This window comes from Haliaeetus albicilla, chromosome 15 (genome assembly GCF_947461875.1).
Source record: "Haliaeetus albicilla chromosome 15, bHalAlb1.1, whole genome shotgun sequence".
In the NCBI taxonomy this organism is placed as follows: Eukaryota; Metazoa; Chordata; class Aves; order Accipitriformes; family Accipitridae; genus Haliaeetus; species Haliaeetus albicilla.
The window spans coordinates 31767649-31775058 of NC_091497.1; the positions used below are offsets into that span (position 1 = coordinate 31767649).

Below are 7410 nucleotides of genomic sequence, written 5' to 3' on the forward strand. Positions count from 1 at the left end.
AAATATGGTTAACAGCACTGGCTATTTCTGAAACTACCCCAAAAGAAATTGCTTTCATTTTACTCAGGAGCAAGAGCCTGTTTATAACTAGTTCCCTTCATTAAACCTTTGCTTTATAACATATGACTGTGTCAAACATCAACGTGCAATAACATTATTTGTGAAAAGGGGAAGGAAAAAATAAAGCCAGTCACACTGATTGGATGGACCATCAAATAACCACTTGATGGATGAAGAGGAGAAATGGAAATGCCACCTGCATTTCCAGCATCCCCCAATTGATCAGCCCACTGGGAAATAACAAGGGAGGAGGATTCCGTATTCTCTCTGTGTCTGCAAATCACTATTACACACCAAATTTTGCAGGAGATCAATACTCCTTTAACAATTCTGCCACAGGTGCCAGAGCTGATTAGTAGGATGTGAATAACTATGGAGGTTGGAAATCCTATTTTACTTGTCTGTCTGAAAGATTTTGGTTTCTTATCGGCTTAGGTGAGGATTTCATGACCAGATTTTACAGTCTATGTTGAGCTCTTACTCAGGTAAAATTTCCTTATCTAAAAGGGGAGTTTTGCCTGAGCTGACTCAGTAGGAGCCTCAGTGTCCTTTCTTCATTAGTTATTACCATTCCACATTGAATAAAATGCACAGGAGAGCAAACCAACCTGACCAGAGCTACTGGTGTCACTATTGTGATGTGAGACCTGCTTATTCTGATCATCCGGAATCCCTTCTTATCCTTAAAAGTCCTCTCCCCCTGAAAAAAAACAAAAACCACAGACATACTGAAAAATAAAAATTAAGGAGTGAAAACAAATTCTACTTCTGCATTCTTGCCTTGGTATTTGAACTATTTTTTTGTGGTTATACAGATTTCTCCCTTCTGCCCCTTGCAAATGCAGATTTCACAGAAGTCATGTAATTCTGACTTGCATCCTTGGTTCAGCTCTCAAGAGAAAATATATTTCAGAAGCCAGTACGGTCCCAGAAGGGCTGTGAATAGGATTTTTCTCAAATCTGGTAGTAAAACACGATACGTCCCCCTTCACTACAGTGCTCATCTGCCCTTTAGCTCTGGGTTTTGAACGAGCTTCACGAGGAATGCGTAGGACGTTCAAGTTGAGGGCCATTAGACTAACGAATCAACGCTAATCACTTCACTTGAGATGGCCCGGCTGCTTGGACAGGACCCTGCAGGATGCCACGTCCACCGCAGCACAACCCAACCCAACGAGAAACCAGCGCCTCCGACCAAACGGTCCAGGTCCACGATTCTCCTTCCACGCCAAAATATTCGCACTGAGCATCACGCAGCCGGGGACCAAAACTGGGATGGCGAGACCTTGCACAGCCGCGGTGTCACCGATTCGGCCGAGGGACCCGCGCAGGGATGCGGCTGCGCCATGGTTAATCTGTTCGGGAGCGTTGTTTAATCCCACCGCCGCGTTCCCAAACGCGACAGCTTGCAGCAGAGGTGACTGGAGGATATTCCCATCGTTTTGCAAGAGCTGGGAGCGTTCCCTCTTGCGGCGCGGAAAGGAAGGGCCTTTCCCCGTCGTCGGTTTTTGGAGTCTTTATGCATTTACGGGAGTTTTGCACAATGGAATGGGGCTTCATTTTCCATGTTTGCCATGTTTTTCTGCCCCTGTAAATAATTGGGCTTTCCAGACTCTTCCCTGAAAAACAGAGCACAGAGGCTTTTGTGGAATCTGGTGGTAAAATTGCCTGTCATTAGTTTCTCCAGAAATTCACACTAGCCGTGTGCACACGTTTCTGGTTTGTAAAGACGCTTAATATGAATACTGGGGTTGCGTGACAAAATGTCTTCATAAGAAAATCAGACTGATCTAGTTTCATAATTAGTAAGATGCTAAAATAAAATAAAATAAAATAAAATAAAATAGTGCAGTGATTTAATGGAGAATCCTCTGATAAATCCATCTGCACACGTAAAGAGAATGAGCCCAAATATTTGTTTTAGACAGTAAGCTATGCAAAACCTTCACTCAAACACACACGTTCGCTTTATGCGAATGGGATGGTTTAATCACAGAGGCCAGCAGACGATCTAAAATTGTAACTACTTGGTGTTTTTCCTGCTTCGAATTAAAGGAAATGAGAAAGGGTAGAAACTAAGGTGCAGATTTTCAGAGACATATTGGCATTATTTGTGACTGTAGAAATTTTCATCTGGATGCATTTTAAAATACTTTTGAATCCTATGATAGACTCTGCAAGTCCTGTGACTTAAACCTTCTTCAGAATCCAAATGTCACTTTCCCGGTTTCATAAATTTAATACTGCTTTTTAATTTGGATAGGGAGTTTTCAAATGCTTCTGAATGATTTAAGAGCACAAGTTCTAGGGAAAACTGAGAGGCTGTGTTAACCTAAAAATCTTACATTTTGAAAAGCTCCTTCCCAGGTAATCAATTTCACATCCTAGGGGGTTTTGCCCACACCAGTACGAATCTGCTCTTCTTGGACTTCAAAACCTTCAAGAGGATTTTTTTTTTATAATAGACTTTTCAAGTATTTTTGTATAAACTTGTCAAAAGTCTTGAAGAAGCGTGCTTTTACAAAACCTGCATGTAAAGGAGTGTTTTGGCACAAGTACTCCTGTCTCTGAGGCTGGGATTCAATTAATTTAATTTTAGCCATCTGAAAGTTAGGTCGGCAGTCTCAGCTAATGACCAGGGCTCCCTTGTCTGGCTTCACTGTTGAGAAATAGGCACCTCTGGAGATGTCTCGCCTACTGCAGACATGTAGTTCAGGGTGGCATCAATTCCTTTTGGATATTCCCACCTACCTCTTTTGCAGCACTGAGATTCCCAAATGTGTGGGAAGTTCCCAGAAGTACCCCCCATGACCAAAACATTAAGTCTGTGCCCGCCGCCTGAATCTGTCGTCCACTCTGCAGAGGTGGTATCACCACCACCTTCTCAAGAGCGCTGTGCCTATAAGCACCAACTCATAAGGACTCTTTTGTTCACCATATAAGCTGGCTTAGGAAGAAACTTGTCTGAACCAAAATCTGAGGATCCACACAACCTCTGCAGAGAGGTGAAGCTCAAGTAATGAGTCCGGAACAAATTGCTCCACCAGTGAGTGTGCTCATTTGAACACCAAAGGTGCATTTGAAAGTGTGAGAAAAAAGCAGGTTCTGCACTGACAGGTGGGTGTTTGAGTGTCTGGTACATTCACTCTGATTCATCCAGGAGTAAATTTGTCATTGTTGGGGCAGGACCAAATTGACTGTAGGAGTTTTATCATATGAGCACAACATCTTTTATTTTCATCAGTTGCAGTTTGGCTTGCCACAAGTTAATTTGCTCATGCATTAGGTCAGGTTTTTTCTATTCAGACTATTTCAGCACCATCCAAAAAAATGGTAAAAATTGTTTTGGGAAAGAGAAAAATCAGTATAAAACCTGCATTTACACTTGCGCCGGTGCAGCACATTCAAATCTCTCAGAAAAATCTTCAGTTGCCAAAACTGTGAAGAAAGATGCGTGACCTTCTGCTGCATTTCCCATGTTTGTTGTCTTAATTAAACTTGTCATGAGTCATGTTTACAACACCCAACTTACCGCAGCCCTATAACAAACAAAGGCATTCAGCCCCTGACGTGCGTGTCTAAATTCACCGGGGATTACTGCCGCCGTTTTCATCACTTCCTGTACATGGAAAATGCAAAGGCCAAATTTAGAAATGGATCACAAGTCTCTGTCCAGGTTGTTTCCAAGAAGGCTGATGAAATCTGCTTTCTTATTTAGCTTAAACCTGTCCTCTCAAGAATTATCCTCCTCGAGACTTTCAGACCTGTTTCCATCCCCTAAGCTGTTAACTCCTGCAGTATCAGGACAAAAAGAAAAAGCTACCCTTCCCTAGGGGCCGAAAGACAGATGTGAGATCGTAGCTGCCATTTTATAGCATAGATCCTATGCGTGTGAAACCCAACAGGGCTTCTTTTGCATACTTAAATCTAGAAAAAAAAATCTAAATCAAGATATGCTTATTATCATAATAACAGTAAGAGTTTGAAAGAGTCACTACCCCTCACATCGTGCTTTAATTTGTGCGTCTTCCTTACTTACTAGCTTCAAACTTAAAATCATTAACACAATTAAAACTGGGTCAAAGAGTAATCATTTTTTTAATATTTGGTCAAAAGCTCATTCAGCTGCTCTTGAGTTAGCAAACATGCAATTAACACACACTTCAGATTACAAGGGCAACTACCTTTTAAAGACAAGCTTAATACCAGTATATGTGATGAAAACAAACCGGGCAAAGTGCAAAAGGAACAGTCAAAAAATGTCAGATATTACAGAGGAGTAAGAACCGTCATTAGCTTGGGTATTGCTGTGATTAGCAAAGCCCTGGAGACGCCCTTTCAATGCACAAGACACAAGGTAAAACCAGCCACTGTCCTGAAGAACATCAGTCTCTGCATCAAGAAAAGAAGGAATAAAAAGTTTCAGGAAGCACAAGGAGGGGATGCTAATTCCTATTACTTTACTTTTATTTTTAAATCCTATCTTTAACTCTCCCTTATTTTAATGTTTATTTTATTAGCATTCTTTTTTTTTTTTTTTTTTTTAATTAATGTCTCTCAATCTTATTTTAACTCTTGGTTCTGCCGTTGTTCTGGAGGAGCATTTGGTGTCAGGCATGGCCATGCCCAACCAAGCGTGGATACTTGGTGGAATTTAAACGAGGGCAGGGCAAGGGGCAGGCGGGGAGCACCCTACCCTTGCCGCCACCCCTGGAGGACCCTACTTTGGTTTTTCTCCACCATCTGCATCTTGCAGGGATGTGTGTGAGCTGCAGAGCTCAGAGCCGGAGGAGGAGGAGGAGGAGGAGGAGGAGAAGGATCCCCTGGGCATCTCCAGGCCATGTCCACAGCCAGCGTAAGAAATACCGGTGAGACCAGACCCTCCCTCCCTTCCTCCGGGGGCCTGACCGCGGGTCGTGGGCGAATCCTCTCACTTCCCAAGATCTTTATGTCAGGCTGCAGCTCCTATTTTTGAACTGATGTTCCCTGGGCTTAATCCACTTAGCCTGTGAGCACCTTCATCCGCTTCCCACAAGCGCAGCCCGAGGCTGCAAGATCCTCCCTGCTGCACTTGCCGTCCTCCCCCGCCGCCCTTCCACCCCTCTCGGGAACACGTATTTATAAAGAGGTGGATTAGGAACATTACCAGGCAGGTCACAGGGTGTCAAGCTGCTCTTTCAGGGCTTAAAATCCAAGAGGGAGTGCTCTGCGTCCTTGTGACAGCCGTTCGGATGACTGCGGCGTTGTACTTGCAATTTACTCTATCAACAGCACCGGTACCTCCAGCTGGAGCATTTAGAGACACCGTTCCTGTAAACAAAGCAATCAGGAGGTGTAGAAATGGTTTACCTTAATTTTCCTTTTTTTCACATGGGGAAAAGGAAAAAAAAAAAGGAGTCTAAGCGCAACGAATGAAATTCATAGCTGGTGCAAATCCACCTTGCTGCTGCCAGTGAGCACCGGGTGATTTACACCCGCTACGGACACCAGCCCATAATCCCCCCTGAGCTGGCCAGCCCCAAGAGCAATTACTTTGGTCGTCATCTGATCAGTGGAGAGAAACGAGGTGCCCGCAGCCCAGCAAGTGGGGCCGAAAGCCCACTGGCCCCACAGAGCCTCTAGGTCCCTTGCGGTGACATGCCAACGCCTGAGACCACACACAAGGCATTGGGCACGGGCAAAAAAAACCAAAAAAACTCGGACCAAGCTGTGGCTGCAGCCTGTGCAATGTATTTGGGTTGGACCCACGTCTTGGAGGAAATTCTCCACCTCAGTGCTGGGTTCTTATGGCTTGTAAATCAGGAGCGACCATTCCCCTTTGGTGTGCTGCAGGGATCGGCGCGAGGGCAAATCCCGAGTGCTTCGTCATCCCGCTGAGCTCTAATCCCATCAGCATCTCTGGCCACTCCATCAATCGGATTAAAATATGGCTGAAAGTCATAATACGGCCAGCGAGCCCACGGGGAATGAGCCCTGCGTGTGCAGACCCAGCCATCGCCCCTCAGCCAAGGGCCACGCTGCTTGCAAGCCCCCAAGGCTTTCACCATGGTAGGGTTTTTGGGGGTGGCCAGAGCTGCAGACAGGGCAGCCCATGTTCAGCATCACCACGGAGAAGTAGGGGCTGCGCCTTTAGCCCCCTCCTGCCCCTTCAGAGCCTCGGTGCTTTTAATGGATGAAGTAACTGCAGCATTGCTGTCAGAGCCTTTCGCGTTCATACCGAAAGTTAGCCAAAAATGTTCCAACAGAAAATATTTTCCATGAGAAAATGCTGCTTTAACAGAATCTAACCCTCCCGGTGGAAACCTGTCAACTCTGCTGTATCCTGTGGTAGAAACCAGGTGGATATTTGTAAGGATCCCGCCTTCATCCTGGGACCACTGGCAACAAAAACAAAGATCCATTTGAGGTCTCTCTCTTACTTTTTCTGCGTTTCTCCAACTATGAATATAATTTCATTTTTTTAACTTTCTGTCCCACTTTGGAAAGCTCTTGACTTCCTTCTGCCACCCTAAGAAAAGCACAACGTATGTGGGAAGGGGATTCTGCCTCCAGCAGCTCATTTCATGGTCGGGATGGGCACGTCCTTTCCATCTCCATGAGGCAACAGGCCCATGACCACATACCACCTTCACCAGCATGGTTCAAACGAGGACCGGTGGGTTGGATTTGGTCCCCAAGACAGCTCCGAGTGGCCAACTGCCTTTGCCTGGCTGGTCCTTGGGAACGTACACCTCATCGTAGCCAAATGCATAAAATGGCCAGTCCTAGAGCTGCAACATCCACATGGTGCACAAAGAAGGGCTTAATACCAGACTCAAGCCCCATCACCCAAGAACACCAGCATGAGCACACCTACTTCAAGCTTTCCCGAGGGTTTGGAAGATCATCTGTGGTCAAAACCGATCTCCCACCCATGAATACAAAAGCTGAGACTACCCTCATTTTATCTGCTTCCAAGTGGACACCATATGGAAACGTGCCAGCCCTCAGAAGCTCGGAGGATCTCCACAGCAAGATCCTGCCTGTCTTAAAAAGTTTTCTTGAGACTTCATTTCTTCTGAGAGTACTCAGTACCTAAGCAGAAGTTGACCTCCACAGGGTTCACAGGGGACAGTCCGTGCTTTTGCACAAAAGCACATAAAAACAAGTCTAGGTGAGCTGATCCATAACGTCTTCATGACTCAGTGAGGTTACGGAGACCCTCACTCTTTCTATTTATAAAAGCACAGTGTCTTGGCAATAGGAAAGGAATAGCTGGCTTCATTTTTATATTTTCTAGGTCTGTCTAAATTCAGCCTTCCTGCCTTTTCCATTGCACTTTTCTCCAGAAATCAGTCTACACTTCCCACT

At 45.1% G+C, this 7410-nt stretch overlaps 1 long non-coding RNA gene across 1 annotated transcript; it reads right to left on the reverse strand.

The window, feature by feature from the left end:
• Nucleotides 1–3779: 3779 nt before the first annotated feature.
• On the reverse strand, nt 3780–6334 carry LOC138689157 (uncharacterized). The gene is made up of 3 exons (XR_011328009.1): nt 5764–6334; nt 5207–5370; nt 3780–4452 (listed from the first exon to the last, which is right to left on the reverse strand). It is a non-coding gene; the product is annotated as an uncharacterized lncRNA (long non-coding RNA).
• Nucleotides 6335–7410: the final 1076 nt, after the last annotated feature.